We start from the raw sequence: 16,606 nt of genomic DNA on the forward strand, positions 1-16,606 counted from the left end.
CCGCTGCACATTGGGGGAGTGATGGATAGATACTAAAAAGCAAGCAGGCTATTGGAAGGCATGTTAGTAGCAGAGGAAAAAAAACTGTGGTTGGTAATGGGGGAGAGGGAGGGAGCTTGGATGGGTAGCATGTCAAGGGAAGTGATGCAGAAGTAGGGACAGAGCATGAGATGTAGGTTATGGAAGGATGGATAGGAAGAGGATGGGGCTAAAAATATGAAATACAGGGGGAACTAAAAATAAAGCAATGAGCCATTAGGGGTGGTCACTCGAAGAATGTCACAGAGAGACAAGTGTAAGTGACATGTATTGTTAGCATGCAAGTAAAAAGATAACAGATAGCAGTGCAGTCGTGGAGTAATATATCTTGGAGAGGTCGTCAAGATAAGTCGACAGAGGTTGTGGAGGAAATACTAATTTGGTCTTGGGAGAAAAGTGGTCTTATGTTGTTGCCATAGCAAAACATCACCTGCCTTCCAGTGTGCAGTGATTCTCTGTTTGGATTATGCCAGATGCCCTCCCTGTCTAATGCAAACCTTTCTGCAAATCTGAATGGGACTGAATTTAATACATTGGATTATAATGATTTGTCACTGGGTTATCTGTAAAGAATGTACATAGTTAGAAAGGAATAATATTGCTTAGTCTATACAATTTGAAATGGAGCTCAACTGTGGCCACACACCACAAGGTTATTTATCAAAACCAAAATTTTAATTATGAGTAGATTTTTGTGTGATCCAGGATAAGGACTTGGGATGGGACAGTTTATCTTAATAAAAAGGTAAACAAAGCACAATAATATAACAGTTGTTTAAACATGTAACTTACTCATAACATTAAAATTTGTTATTCCTATCCATATATTTTTTAACTGCCAGCAACTTTAATCATTACCGTGATATAATTGTTAATCGCAATTATTATGGGTGTGATAATCGTGAAACCATGCCTGCTGAGGACAGACAGAAAAATTTATAAATTATCACTATCCATCATATTCTGCTTTCACCTTAAATTTCTCACATCTAAGACTGACAAGATATAAGAGACTTTTATCAAGTTGTTGTCATAGAAACTATCACAACTGTAAAATTATTTAATGGCATATTTTCCAATTTATCAAACATAGAAACAATATCCACATATAGCCTAGGCTTAATATACAACCAAATTTGTAACTCTGCTATTTTTATTATACTAAATATTGGCCTAAAGTATTCATATTTCTGTATTATTTATAGGCATTGTGTACACACTTGTGTTGTTAATAAAGATCAAATAAAAAAGCTAAAGAAATTAAATGGCTTAACAAAAAACAGCAGAGCAGTATAACTAAACTAATATTAAGACGAATGGGTTACTTCTAATGGTTTTAGCAGCATGCAGCAAACTATAGCGTGACTTTAAATGTCAATTATGGGCGATGGACCACTTCAGACAGTCTCCTGTTATTTTTGCATGTTTTTGCTGACCATGCGCGCACTTTGCAATTTGAATGAGTGATTTTTTTTTTTTTTTGGCAATTGCTAGCTTACCTTTCCATACCGTGATGATCACTTGAGTAGCAGTAGCCCTCTTGTTTTCATTCAATATGCGGTATGTTCATTGTTTTGAAATTAAAAAACACAAAGCGACCACTCCAACTATCAAAAGTGTAAATCAAACTTGTCCCGATGCACATTAATTAATCAGGATGAAGCAACTCAACTCCCACCTGTGCACGTGTGCGGCGCGTGAGAGGTGCGGGTCCGTGCGTCACTTCGGCTGGAACAGACCGCTGTATTATGAAAAATAAATAAATAAATAAGTAAATAAATAAATAAATAAAACTTCCACGACTGTACCGCAAAGATTTCTCAATTCCCAATTCTCTTACGTGAAAATAAAATTAACGTAAAATTGCATGTGTGTTGGTTACAGTGGATGGCGAACGCTAGTGGTGAAATGGAGTATTACAGTACAAAATTAGGTTTTATCTTGGTGGCCAAAGGACCCTCTTCCACTGCTTAAAGGGTCCATATTACTCTGTTCTCTGGTCTACGTTAAAATGCTGTTTCCTCATCAAAAATAAACCTGGAGCTTTGTTTCATTCACACATTTTTAACACACAAATCCTTTATATTTAGGCTGAGTTCTTCTCTCAAAAAAAAACCCAAAAACACTCCATTCCACCTTGTGATGTCATGTGGTAATACAAGAAGTGCTCCACTGTGTTGTGCTCCGTGCACTTTCACTATCATTTGGATGATTTCAGACCTAGAACTGCCAATCTTTACTGAACAAAAGGTATAGGTGGTTGGTTAACTTGAAAACTACCACTTCGTGACATCACAAGGTGGAACAGAATATTTTGAGCTTTGGAGATGTAAACCAACTAATAACACAGGGTTACTTGAACATGTGTGAATGAAACAAAAAACAAAACGCAACTCCAGGCATGTTGATGAGGTAACAACATGGCTTAAAGCTCACAAGAGTCAATTTTGCGTAAAATAGGATCTTTAACAGAGAAAAAATAATCAGAAGACAGTTTGGGGAATCATTTTTATTCTCATGTACCAAAGTATGAACCAAAGTTAGAAAATATAGTTTTCTCTTCCCAAACCATTGCCATCCATCACTGTCCTCATCCTCCAGTATGCAGCAGTGGTCTGTAAAACAGCAGGGTTTATTGGTTTCTTAAGAAAACAATTAAGAAAATTCTAATAGTTTTACAGGGATTTAACAGTCTCCAGGGTTTGTGCATTTGCAGCCTTTATCCACTTGGTCATTTTTCCAGACATAAGGCTTTTTTGCTGGCTTTAATTTCCTTGCATTCATTTACAAGTTGTTACTGCTTCATTTTCGTAGCTGTATTAAGTATTAGCTTTTATTTTGGCTGGGATCAATTCATGGGCTCTTACCCAATCACATTGTATCTTATTCTGTTTGGGTTTACCATTTGAAATACATTGCCAACACATGACAGTATTTTCAAATGTTTGTTGTATTTTTGTTTCACAATGTCAGAGTATGATTTTCCCCATTTCCCTCGCCTGTACTACACATATATAATTCAGTATGTTTTTTACACTCTTATGTAAGTAAAATATTTATTGTTAATGCACAGTGCAGGCTAATGTTAGACCTACAGGCTAAATCCTTTATCTTTGATTGGAGTACCTTTGAATTCTACTAATCTATTGTGTTATTGGTGGTTACTGGTGGTTACTGATGGTTTAACATTAGTAATTATATCACCAGTAGCTTATTATAAAAATTGGTCCAAATCCTAAACGATTTTCTCTATAATTTCTATTTAAAGGAAGGGTTTATCTATCTTCATGAAGACAAACAGATGATATAACCAAACCAAGTTACAGGTCAGATCTGTGGAAAGGGGAATCTCCTGACAGAATACAGAATGTTTTTTTTTTTTCACCTGTAATGTATAAATGAATCACAGATCATTTTAACACAATTCACCTTATTCTGCACCACCCACTTTTGACTCTAAATGCTCCTAAACTGCACTTTTTGTGGTGGCACTTCCAGTTAAACGGGAATCCAATTAATTTCAATGGAGAATTAGAGAAAGGTTTTGATTGTTAAATATGACATGAAGTATTTTCATATACGTAATATATTCAATGTTCATGTGCACCAACCAGGTCACACTGCACTGATTCTTTAAAATGGCTTTAAAGCCTGTATTGAACTTACTTGCTGTTAGGATCAGCAGCCCAATGCAAGATACTACCTGAATGATGATGGCGGGTTCCACAGCAACTTCCGGAATAAGGTGAATACTGTGGAACATTCCAGGAAAGAAATAACATCTCCATGGTGATAGCACAACCAAAACATTGCATAGTGCACCTTTATATAGGATTGGTGGTTCTCTTTTTCCTTCAAAGCTACACATCTAATGTAAGGTGATTGAGACATAGGTAGAATGCACTCAAATCATTATTCACAGCCCTTTACTGCAGGCCTACTAGTATATCCACTGATGCATAAAAGCACTGGAGGTATTAAATTTAGCACAAGCAGAAGAACCCAATATAATAATATGAGGTGAGGGAACTGCACTATCTTTAGGTAAAAACAGCACCGAACATTGCATTGAAATAGTGTGAGCCAAGATGGAGTGTCAGCATTTTAAAATCTCACATTTTTCTTGCTTTAGGTCGTAAACTAATGTAGTGAAGAAAAATCACAAAACAACAATCACATGGTTTCTCATTGTCTTCATTCATCATTTTGTTTTTGCTCTGGGATTGTGAGAATAACAAATAAAATATAGCCACAAGAGGCAATTATTGGCCCTCTCGTGCACGTACGCTGCAGCTACGCCCCCACAAACACCGCGCCCCTAACTATCCCTAATAACCGTAAATCCCAACCACAACCCTAGCCCTAACCCTAACGCTATACAGTACACCTAAACCTAAACACAACCCTAAGCTTTAACCTATCCCTAGTCATAAGTCTAACCATAGCCCCAACCCCAATCCTAGCTCTAACCCTAAGTCCTAACCCTGCCCTTTTTCAAAATTTTGACGCATTTATAAAAAAAAAAAAAAAAAATCCAAGATGGTGGACTTCCGATTTGTAAAGGGGTGTGGTCACAATATACATTTTTGTTCCTATTGCCATGATGCATCTGGCTACTAAATTTACTTTGGCTATGCCAAAGTTTGTGTAAGGACATCCAGATTTTTGGCTTGTTGCCATGGCAATACAATGTGAGATGGGGTGTGGACATCATTGACCTTTTGGTTGAGAGCATGTCACGGGTATATATACCAAATTTTGTATATCTATGACAAATAAAATGTTACTGTTTATACAAATTAGCTAGGGGGAGCACCCATTTTTGTATTTATCTGTTCAGGGTTGGGGTGTGTATCCACGACTAACATCTGAGTGAAATCAGCCAAAGTTTGTGTGATTTGGCAATTTTACCACTAGAATAACATGGAGAGTTTATGTCATCTCTATGGCAATGGCGTAAAAAACATGACATGGGTGTCTTTTTGGATCGGGATTCCAAAACTGACTTTTGTGCAAAATTTCTGAAATTTTTGAAAAACTAAATTTTTTCTCCTATATAAAAATTATAGGGGCTGCTTATGCCCCAAATTCATTTTTGTTTCATGTTAAATACTTTTAGGGCAGAGAGTTTATGAACTGATTCAAATTTCACTGAAATTGAGCTTGTTTGTGCAAATGGGAGCAATTTGTAAAGATCCAAAATTTCCGAAATTCTAGACAATTTTTGTCGCTTCACTGCTCAGAGACTGTAGGACCTGTGTGAAAAATGTAATAACTTTTGATGTTCCACCCTTTGAGATAATGTGTACCCAATGGATGGCATTAGTGTATTAATATTTTTTTTGGCGAAGTCGGTGAAGAAGATACAAGAAAAATGTTCTGTGTTTTTTTTTTGGCTAACAAGCTATACATTTCTGGAAAGCTCTGGCGCATTCCTACATCATGGTGAGGATCCCTGGTCCCTATGGGCGAGTCACATTGCGTCATTTCACTTTCCGGCCAATAGGAGCATCACAAAAAAGTTAAATACAAAAATGTTTGACAAAAAACAATTTTTAAAGTGATAGATGAGGTGATTTTTTAAATTATAGAGTATGTGAAAATCTCATTTTGTCTTGATTTCGTGGACCTAATCTCGTGTCTGGTCTCATTTTGTCCAAATTGTGTCTTGTCCCACTCTTACTGTCTATGGGAGCAAGCAGATGCAGTTTACTAGTCAGATCTGTGGAGATGCAGCCTGCTCACTAACAGTACACTGTGTATTTGAGCAAAAACAGCACCTTTAACTTAATAAATGCAAGAAGTGTAACTCCACACCACAAGTTACGTACAGTACACTTAACTCACATAGACTTTTACATTGAACTGTACAATGCGTGCAGAACTGAATGTGTCTTCCCTTCTTTCAGATGATCAATATGATGTACTTTGTGGTGATCATGCTGGTGGTGCCCATGAGTTTTGGTGCGTCAGGCCATACTCCACCTGGACGAGGAGCCAACATGGCGTCTAGCATGAAACATCTTCTACATGCTCTACTGGATGATCTATGGGGAGGTTTTTACCTCTATAGACCGCAAGACAAGAATTCATAGTAAGATTTGGTTTCCTGATTTTGGGCAGATGATCTGTGTCATTTCCATCAATAATACAAAAATACAGCACTAAAACTTTGATTATTTGCCATCTGGTCATTTTTTGTTCAATTTAAATACAACATGTAATTACTTTCATTGTTAAAAGATTCTATATTATGCAAGATTTACTCTTTGGCTTTCATGTTACAATGTTGTTGCCTCCTCAAAAACATACCTGGAGTTGTGTTTTGTTGCATTCAAATATGTTTGATTAATCCTTTATTATTAGTTATTAGTTATTATTAGTCTACATCTCCAAAGCTCAAAATGCTCTGTTCCACCTTGTGCAGTTTAAGTTAACAGCTTCCTTTAATCTTCAGTTCAGTAGAGATGGGAAATTCCACGGCTTAAATCATCCAAATGATTATAGTGAAGGTGTATAGAGTTTAAAACACAGTGGAGCACTTCTTGTATAACCACTTCATGTCATTACTGTTTTCCATTTGAGAGAAGAACTCAGCCTAAATCTGCAGGGTTTGTGTGTTAAACATGTGTGAATGAAACAAAACACAACTCCAGGTCTGTTTGTGTTGAGGAAACAACATAGATCAGAAAATAGAGCAATATGTGCCCTTAAACCACACATTAAAGAACAAGCACTAACAATAGTTTAAGACTATACATTGGTCCACATATATCCACATTTGACAATTGGCATGGTAACCCTACCGACATTTAGGTATCAATGGAGTGAAAATAAATGTTATCCAGACTAACAATAAAAGAGAGCTAAAGAAGCATAAACACATCATAACTCCATAAGACTAATACAAACAATATTCATGCCTCATTAAAAAGTATAATATGTAGGATTTTAGGATAGAAGTGTTTTATGTATGAACCTGAAAACGAATCTTGTCTGTTCCCCAATTTTCATAAGATGTTATAGGCCTATGTAAAGAATATGGGATCCTACATTTTACCTTCTTTACAACTACAGACTTAAACTAAACAAATCTAAAGCTATTCTATCTCTTATAACTGTTTAATTTTGTTTTGTGTATTTTGCTTTCATTGTTGCCCATAAAGTTGGTTGGCTATATCTATAGTTTGTTTTAAAATGTCTATTCATGACAGTGACTAACTCTGAGCAGAATGAGACCTTCTCTAGTGTAATTGCAAAATAAGTCAATCTATATAGGCAACATTATATTTGCTCTGAAATAACAAAGTATAAATGTGAATTTAATGCTTTTGAATCTTTCTTGATGTTTTTTTTTGTTTTACTTGAGGATTTGTACAAAACTACGACATGGAAATCAACCATGAGTGTTTGTTAATCAGACTTAAACATTTAACTATTTAAACAAACACATGACTGACACAAAGACGTACTGTCCTCTTGCAGCCCCTTGTGGTGAGCACCTGTATGACGAGGATGGGAAGAAGCTGCCTCTTTGGATCCCTGGGGCTTGGCTCACTCTCGCCATCATGGCCTGTTACCTGCTGGCGGCCAACATCCTGCTCGTCAACCTGCTCATCTCTGTCTTCAAGTGAGTGCAGTCCTCTTCTGTTACCTACGCCGAATAAGAACATAAATGGTATTTCCCAATATCAATAAAAATGTTAACCTTTGTGTCAAGGTATTCCTTAATCCAAGACTTCCAACAGTATTTGAAACGTTAATTTGTGACCTAATCTTGGTAAAAACCTGGTTTAGATGTCCCTTGGTACCGAGGAAAAAGGATGCAGCTGGCCAACGAAAAGACACACAGGCACACACATACATGTTTAACCACTCTTTTTGGTCATTCAGTCATTGTGTTGTCATTATCTATGAAAGGCACATTAAACGTTTGTTGACCTCTAGATACATGCGATATTTACAGTAAAGTTGCTATTTATAGTTCTGTTTTATTAATTGTGATCCCTCCATTTCCCACAGCAACACATTCTTTGAGGTGAAGTCCATCTCGAACCAGGTGTGGAAGTTCCAGAGCTGATTGCTCAAGCGCTGTGCCAAGAAGAGACAAGAGGGGGAGCTAGATGAGATGGACTGCGGCCTCAGTGTGTATATTCTCTAAGTTACACCATTACAATCAGCTCCTGCAACTTTACTCTTTAATATGGTCTCAAATCTACACACATCTACATATTACAGGTCCTGGAGCTTGATGGAGCTTGATGCGCCCACAGTGAGTGAGTCCAGAGCGGCCAGCAGCCAGATGGACTGCACTGAAGCCTGTGGAGCTTTGAAAGAAGAGAGTGAGGCGAGGACAGCAGAGCAAACTGAAAAAAAAAAGGACCAAAAGAGGACTGAATACAACAATGATATGCAATAGCAAATGGTTCAATAGTGGTCTTGACTAGATTTTAAGTCATGGGGTCTCCAACTTGTATCTCTCCACCCCCTTCCCAGCAGCTCACCAAGGGAATTCTGAATTATGCATATTGTGCTGATTTGATTAATTTAATGCCTTTGGCCATTGTAAATATATATTTTTTATATGTGAGTTTGTGCACTTTTAACTGGATAATGGTTTATGTTTTAAATCTAACTGTTCCCACCTGAGGCTGTGGCTCCTATATTTACTGTTTCTTGAAACTGCTAAAATTAGTACCTCTCTAGCATTTTCGTTTTGTAAAAGGAGCTTACCAGAGGAAAAAGTTTGGAGGCCCCTGTTTGAAGATGGATATGTTTAAGTTCTGATCAGGATTCTATGACATGGCAAAAAATTAACCCCTAGTAATAATTTGTATTTTGAATTTAATGTTATGGTTTTGTATTTAATGTTATGGTTTCTTCATGAAAAGCAAATAAATGACTAAATAAAAAAGGTTTTTGAACAAAGACAAAGGCAGATTTTTTAAATGAATGCTTTTAACTCCAGTACCATTTAAAAGAGTTCATATTAGACCATTTTCTGATCTATGCTATAATCCCATTTCCTCATCAAAAACATTGTTTTTTTTGTTTCTTATTTCATTTACACAAAAACCAATCATATTTAGGCTGAGTTCTTCTGTCAAACAGAAAATGTGACGGCATATGGTAGTACAGGTTACCCCACCTTCATAACAATCACTTGGAGATGTAGACAGGCTAATAATAAAAAGGGTTATTCAAACATGTGTGATCACGATAAAGGCGGCAGGTTTTACGCTAAAGCAGGCTGGGGACTGGCACAGAGGGACACAGTGCCCTCTGTGGATGGATTAGACCCACCACCTGTGCTTTTGTAAGGTTAGTATGTTAATAAGTGCATGCAGACATTAATTAATCATTGCATATAACCATTTATATAGCACCTTTCAAGACACCCTAAGCACTTTACATTTCATTATTCATTCACTCAATACTCAGTGGTGGTAAGCTACTACTGTAGCCACAGCTGCCCTGGGGCACACTGACAGAAGCAAGGCTGCCAATCTGCACCATTGGCCCCTCTGATCACCACCACTCACACACACACCACTTCCATACTAGGCAATGTGGGTGAAGAGTCTTACCTAAGGACACAATGTGCCAATGTGTCTGTGTTTGTGACTGGCATTCCAACTGTGGCACCTGGAATTCCCAGTGGTCTCCCATCCAAGTACTACCCAGGCCCAGCCTGCTTAGCTTCTGAGATCTGATGGGATCTGGCTTTGACAAGCCGGTATGGCCACTACTCATCACAAACAGGAGCCTCTGGGCCAAGGTCAGTCTCTTTGTCTGAACCAGGTCTGTCTGGAACAGACTAAGCAAAGTAAAAAAACAGTTAAACCTATAGTTTGGAATCAGGGGTTTTAGTCTCAGACCCATGAGACAATCACATGTTTTACCAGTGATTAAATCTGGTCCACATTTAGATCAGATCAGACCAAGGAGACCACACAGTCTCCATAAAAGTGTGCCAATGTTTAGAAATTAGAATTAATTTTCATTATGAGAAATTTGTAAAGTAGGCCTACGCCCACCTCACTCGGTTTATGGCATAAATCATAAAAATCTTGTTTTTTGAGTTATTGGGTTCCAGTCCATTTCTCGGTGTACGGCTTTTGATCAGTCACCGTATTTCATGACATTTGGTAACATTTTTCCCCACAATTTTATCGTTTGTCTTAGTGGCAGTGACACATATTGAGCATCGGAGGGAATTTAATTCAAAATACTAAGAGATTATTGAGACACATTTTATTTTGTTTCATGAGTGTGTTAATTTCTGGGATAATTTCCTTCATTTTATAGACAAAATTGCATTTGTTTTCAGCTTTATTCAAAGAGGCCTCTGTGAGTTTGCACTACCTTTTACCAGAATATTTCAGGACACATGCCACATGGTTTGATCCGTTTTTCCTTTTATATTAAATTTCTTTAGTGAATCATTGCATTTAGACAAATCCAGAATATGAAAAAACACCGCATTTCCTCTCAACAAAAGCACTGCTGCAAATGTCATATGAAACCTCATGACAGCAAAGCTTTATTCAAACCACACATTACATAAAAATCACCCAGTGCCAGGAACAACTTCAGCAGAAACAATGACATCAAACAGGCATTATTTATCAACAGTTCAACAAAAACACAAACATATCAATAGTTTGTATTGACGAACAGACACACACAGGTAAAGTTGAGTGACCAGCCATAACCTACTACATCCCACCAAAAGGGGAAATGTACCGCAGAAAGGGCAAGCTGTTGCTGGGTTTCAGATGGCATCACAACATTCCATCCTCTAGACCATATAGAGCTAATAGTAATGCAGTGAGTTCTTGGATGTAGTCACTAATAGAAATGCACAGGTTCCATAATTGTGCATTTATCGTTTAGATATTTCAGGACAAATTACGATAGAATCTCAAGGGAAATCTGTCTCTCCCCCATCTGGGTGTATAAAACCATCACATTGTAGAATCTGAAAACGACAGATTAATGAGTGTTTTAATGTCCACTCCATTTTCCTCTGGGCAGCGACACAAAGCACTCACCTTTTGTTGAAATGAATGTCATCACAACTAACCAATAAAAAGGAAGTAAAGGTGCTGAACTTTTCAGGCAAAATATTAACATCATCATGGCGACAAGCAGGTGGCAGACCCTCCTGAAAAGTTACATAGCACAGCATAATTAATAACACTAGTAACTGGATCCCACTAATATTCATCTACAACCATGTAAAACTCCAGATTATTTTTAGTTCTACATTGAGAAGAGACAATAAATGAAGACCACATTTGAAAATATTGTATGTTTTATAAAAAAAAATATGAAATTACCTTCATAGATAGTATAATCGGACAAAAACACACTTTAATAAACATTTACAGTGTCACAGACAGACTTCAAAGTTTTTGAGTCCGAGCGTCAAACGAAGAATGCAAAACTCTAGCAGCTATTTTGAGTTTGGGCAGAGGAGCTTTTCACTGGGCCTGGCACTGGACTCCTGATCGTGGGGCATCTTCGTCCTTCTCGTAGACCTCTCCCTAGTGCTTCCTTTGCTGGGCCTGGACGTCCACCTTCAGCAGGTCCACCTCCTCCATTTCGTCTTCTCTGGGAGGTAGCAGTCTTTCGAGCTGGTACATGAGGTGTTCAGGGAGCCAGGGGAACTTTGGGAATTCAATCTGTAAACAAAAGCACAATTAAGAACACTGCTGCTCAGATGACAGTTATACATGTGATAGGTTTATAATGCTGTCTGTCATTGAGAAGCTGAAGACAAAATTACTATCAATAATGTTCTAAGTGTTGTAGTTTGAGAAGGTTAATTGGGTGTAAATAAAGTCCCATATTTGAAATTGACTCTTGTGAGCGTTTAGTCATGTTAGAATGTTGTTACCTTCTCAAAAACCAACCTGGAGTTGTTTTTTGGTTGCTTTCACATGTTTGAGTAATACTTTATTATTGGTCTGTCTACATCTCCAAAGCTCAAAGTGTCATGAAGCGGTAGTTTTCAACCAATATTGCTGACTCCTGGTGCAGCACATGGTGTTGGTGTAACAGTATTATTTCCTTGTCTTGTCAAAATGATGCCCCCCCCCACCAAAAATGTAATAGATTATGAAAAAGCTCTTAAAAGCACATAATTAACTAACTGTTGGGAGTCGGAGGAGACTGGCCAGCTTTGATTATCAGTACTTCTTGTATCAGACGTTTGATGTTCAAGGACAGATTAAGTCTAGCTACGTCTATGTGGATGTCTGAAATCAAGCTCCATTTGGAAAAGCTTTAATTAGTAGATTTAATGATAACATGCACTGGCCAGCCCGGTGTGAGATTCATCTAATTAAGATTTTAGCACCAAAACTGGGCCACAGACTTGCACTAGCCTTACTTTCTCTGCCTTTTCTCATGAATTGAACTAATGATGTCCACTAGGAACCCAACACAAGGATATATGGTCATTGAGACATGGGACTGTAACGCTGAGTTTACACGAAACAACACTGGACCAATAAAATGTATCTGAATGCCAATATCGTGTGTTTTATTTTAAATTATTGTTGTCAAAAGTAAAACTAATAAGCAAAAAAGGTGGTTTTATCCCCCCCAAAGTTTTATTATAATGTGTAATATGCTCTTGTCATGCTTGTCTCCATGGAGATGTTATTTCTTTGCCTGAAATGATCTCTTAAATATTTTTCAACAAAACAAAAGGGTGTCTACTTTGAGGATTTTAATATAAAAATATATAAATAAATGAACTACATAATTCTGTATCTTATATATTCTGTATGTATAAAATAGAAGAAAAATAGAAGGGTGTGTCCAAACATTTGGCTGGTAGTGTATATGTATATTATAGTAGATAGATATAAGATATAATATCAATACACTATAATGCTGTAGGTACAGGATGACTCACTTTTGAAAGAGTTTTAAGTCATTCCTTAATGGATGCCCAAAGGATGAAAATGTCAGTTTGAAATAACATTTATCAAAAGACAATTCCAATATGGTCTCCATTTTACCTTGGCAAGTTCATACAGTTATTCCTCTCATAAATGTATTGTTTTCAAATCGTACCATTTGCTGATGTTACTGCCTCTGGGAACAGGAGCCAGCATATTGTATTGATTAACTTGTACTCTCATTTTACACAAAAGGAAAATCTACAAACGCCGAAACTCATCATTCATTTAAGTGACAAGGTCCATTATCACACCAGACACATCCCCCCACATTGAAAAGTCAGCGTATTAACAAGAGTAATTTAACCTGTCATCTCAATTAAAAAGAATAGGTCTGAAAATGATTGCAATGCCATCATAATATAAACTGTTTTTGATTTATTAAAGAGCCCATATTACACGGTTTTCTAATCTAAGCTATAATGTTGTTTTCTCATCAAAAAGACATGCCGGAAGTTGTGTTTTGTTTCATTCACATGTTTAACACTCAAACCCTGGATATTTAAGCTTAATTCTTCTCTCAAACAGAAAATAGTTCGTTCCACCTTGTGATGTCATGTGGTAATATGGGAACAACTGTTTTTTTAAACTCCATACACCTTCACTAGAATCATTTGGATCATTTCTGCCCTGGAATTGCTAATGTCTACTCAAAAAAGGTCAAATGTAGCTGTAAACTATCGCTTCAACAGAACAGAGCATTTTGAACTGAAAGAATTACTCAGAAATGTTAATGAAACAGAATAGATACTTGCCTTAATGCTGTGGTCAATAACTGCAAACATATGCCAGTACTACACTACTACTATCTACGGCAAGGTCCACAGATCTATGCTGTGTTGTGGAAAATTGCTCAGATTAATGTATCACTTTTGGAAAAACTACAACACAATGCATTCATCTGGGATATGAAAATAATTAGTTGCATGATTGCATAAACATACAGCCATATTTTTAGCCTCATCTTCTATTTCCATTTCTACTCATTAGTCTACCGCAGTGAGGACAAACTGGGAATGATTCACGAGCACACAGACACTGGAGGTAACTTACAAAAAGTATCTGTAAAATATCGGCTAAATTATAAATACTGATCACAGATACTGATACTGGGACTGATACTGATACTTTGCAGCTGGGGGTGTGACGCTAACTGTAGGCACTGCTCTGTTTGAAGCTCTTTCGCACAAGGTAGACTTTAATCTGAGCTTTATTTTAACACAGCTTGACCATAAAGAACAGACTTAGTTGGAACTACAACAGGTGATCGGATTTGTTCTGTTCAACGAGTCTCTTTCAAATAAAATTACAGTTACAAGCTATCAGTTATTCAGTTAGTCACTCTCACCTTTGTTGTTGCAAATCAAACAAACTCGTATTGATCACAGGCTGCTGAAAATGTGATGTTTTAATAAAAAGAAATCTGAATAGCTCTTTGTCTGTGTTTGCTAATGTGTGCATTGCGTCTCCATGGTAACTACTAAACATTCCACCAATATAGATACATGTAAAACCTCTCCAACGTGGTGTCGCTTCACTGCACTCTCTAATCTACATCCATGAAACGCAAAAAGCATAGCGTGTTTCTGGTGCACATTTTACCTGACAAATGACACGCTGGTGTGAATATAAAGCGGTGAGTTTGTGGCGCATGAATCATAAGCAGAAAAGCAGAAAGAGGATTACCCTGATTCTGTTACAGTGACGCAGGAGCTTGGATCAAGGTTTTCTCCTGTTGGGAAAGCCTCAGTGAGTGGTCCTCTACTTTTTCAGTCCAAAGTGAAATCCTATAGGCCTTGCTGCAGCTTTGTGTTAATATTCGACCAGAAGGGAAGGGCGGTGCTGACAAAAAATGATCTCTTAGATTTTGCGTTTACCATTATAACAAGTCAAAAAATAGATGTCATGCAGGTGACGCCACAACATTCAGAGTTTTATCAGTGAGTGGCAAAAATACAGTGTGTCAATGGGAAGTCAGGTTACATTTTCTCAGATAAAACACAGACTGTATAAAGAAGGCGAGCAGATATAGGGGCCAAGTTGGAAAAGAGCTCCATTGAATAGGAATAGAAATTGATTTATAGAAAAAATAATGAAATAAAAACACCAAGGTCTTGTAGAGCAGGTTAATATAAACATTTTAAGACCAAAATGAGGAGCCTGACAGCAGCAGTTATGAAGAGAGGGGTGACGGTTTTTCAATACAAAGTTAAATGGAGCCGGAGTCGATGGAGTTGGAAGCGCGCCAATACTCACTTATTATTTGTAAAGCGGCGGCTACTGGGTTAGATAGGTCCATTTATATATACAGTCTACGGAAAGACCCCAAAAAAACAGATCTAAAATGTATCTAAAAAAAAAGAGTTGGTAGAGTTTAATAGTAAATATAAAACCCTACAGCGCTGCTTAATATTTAGTTTGAACTTGACATGAACTGAAAAAGTATCAGCAGAAAACCTCTTAACAAGGACACTGCACATTTTCTATTATAACAATATAGACCTTTTTCAGGTTGTAGAATGTGACTGAGAGAGCTTTACCTATTGATAACATTTGTATTTTCAATTCAATTCACAAAAGTTGAACCAGATCATTTCAACGGATTTTGCAGCTGGCGTCAACAACATTCCTTGGACTGGTGAAGTTAACTGAAAGCACTACTTTTTCTGAAGCTCTGTTACTCAAAGTTAGTAAGTTTAGACTTAACCAGAGCTTTGTTTTTACACAATCTGTGCAGAATGAACAGACTTGGTTGAAACTAGAACAGGTGAGATGATCTGTGCTGTTAAACAAGTCTCTCACACATAAAATTACTCAAACTAGCTAGGATTAGTCAACAGTTTTTTTGTTTCTTTGTTCAAAATCAAACATCAAAACAGGTCCATGAATATGAGAAAACACAATGACGCCATGTCCGATGCAGAAGTCATTTTGGTGTGCAAAAAGCAACATCAACATCATCAACAGTTATCAGCGAATTTTAACTTTTCAAAGTAACGTTTCTGATCCTCAACATTCAAAGACTTAGAGTAAGATGATGAAGTCATGTCAAAAGAATTAAATGCAAAACCTACTTCAAAATAAGAGGAGTTATCTCACAGCAGACATACAACTGTAGCTGACATGTAACTGTCAACACAAACGAGAGGCCTGACTAACTTTTTGCTTACCAGCCACTGCTCATGTGCAGAAAAGCCGAATGTAAACAAAAACAAGACTATAGTCTATATAAAAAAACATTTTTACAAACAGAGGTACATGTAGAACACCTCCAGCGTGATGCCATTGCAAAGTATCAATTAAAGCAATGCATTCAAATTGTGTTAAATGTTTGTATTGATGTCCTGGCTGAGGTTCAAGTATCACACCAAAAGGGAATGAAGAGTAAATTAACACAAAAGTGCAGAAAAATCACTCTGTACATCCTTTAATAGTTTTTATGTTCCACTATATGCTAGTTATATTCAATATCTCTCTCTTCCATCTCTACTCGGCCAGCAAGAAAACCCACGGGATCTGCCCAGACTACTTTCAAAAAGCTCTGCACTGGCCCTTAATGCACAACAAACAGGCTGGGTCAAAGTGTATCTGCA

At 37.1% G+C, this 16,606-nt stretch overlaps 1 protein-coding gene and 1 pseudogene across 1 annotated transcript in view; both read right to left on the reverse strand.

Annotated features, from left to right (window-relative positions):
- asic2 (acid-sensing (proton-gated) ion channel 2) overlaps nucleotides 1-1,674 on the reverse strand; it is a 673,491-nt gene extending 671,817 nt beyond the window's left edge. The window contains exon 1 of the mRNA XM_055152913.1: nucleotides 1,539-1,674. The gene's annotated coding sequence lies outside the window, so the exon portion shown is untranslated. The remainder of the gene's footprint in view (nucleotides 1-1,538) is intronic.
- Nucleotides 1,675-9,672: 7,998 nt separating this feature from the next.
- LOC129408809 (5S ribosomal RNA) lies at nucleotides 9,673-9,789 on the reverse strand (annotated as a pseudogene).
- Between the last annotated feature and the right edge of the window lie 6,817 nt (nucleotides 9,790-16,606).

This window comes from Boleophthalmus pectinirostris, unplaced genomic scaffold (genome assembly GCF_026225935.1).
Source record: "Boleophthalmus pectinirostris isolate CB_2022bp ecotype Guang Dong unplaced genomic scaffold, ASM2622593v1 HiC_scaffold_17, whole genome shotgun sequence".
In the NCBI taxonomy this organism is placed as follows: Eukaryota; Metazoa; Chordata; class Actinopteri; order Gobiiformes; family Gobiidae; genus Boleophthalmus; species Boleophthalmus pectinirostris.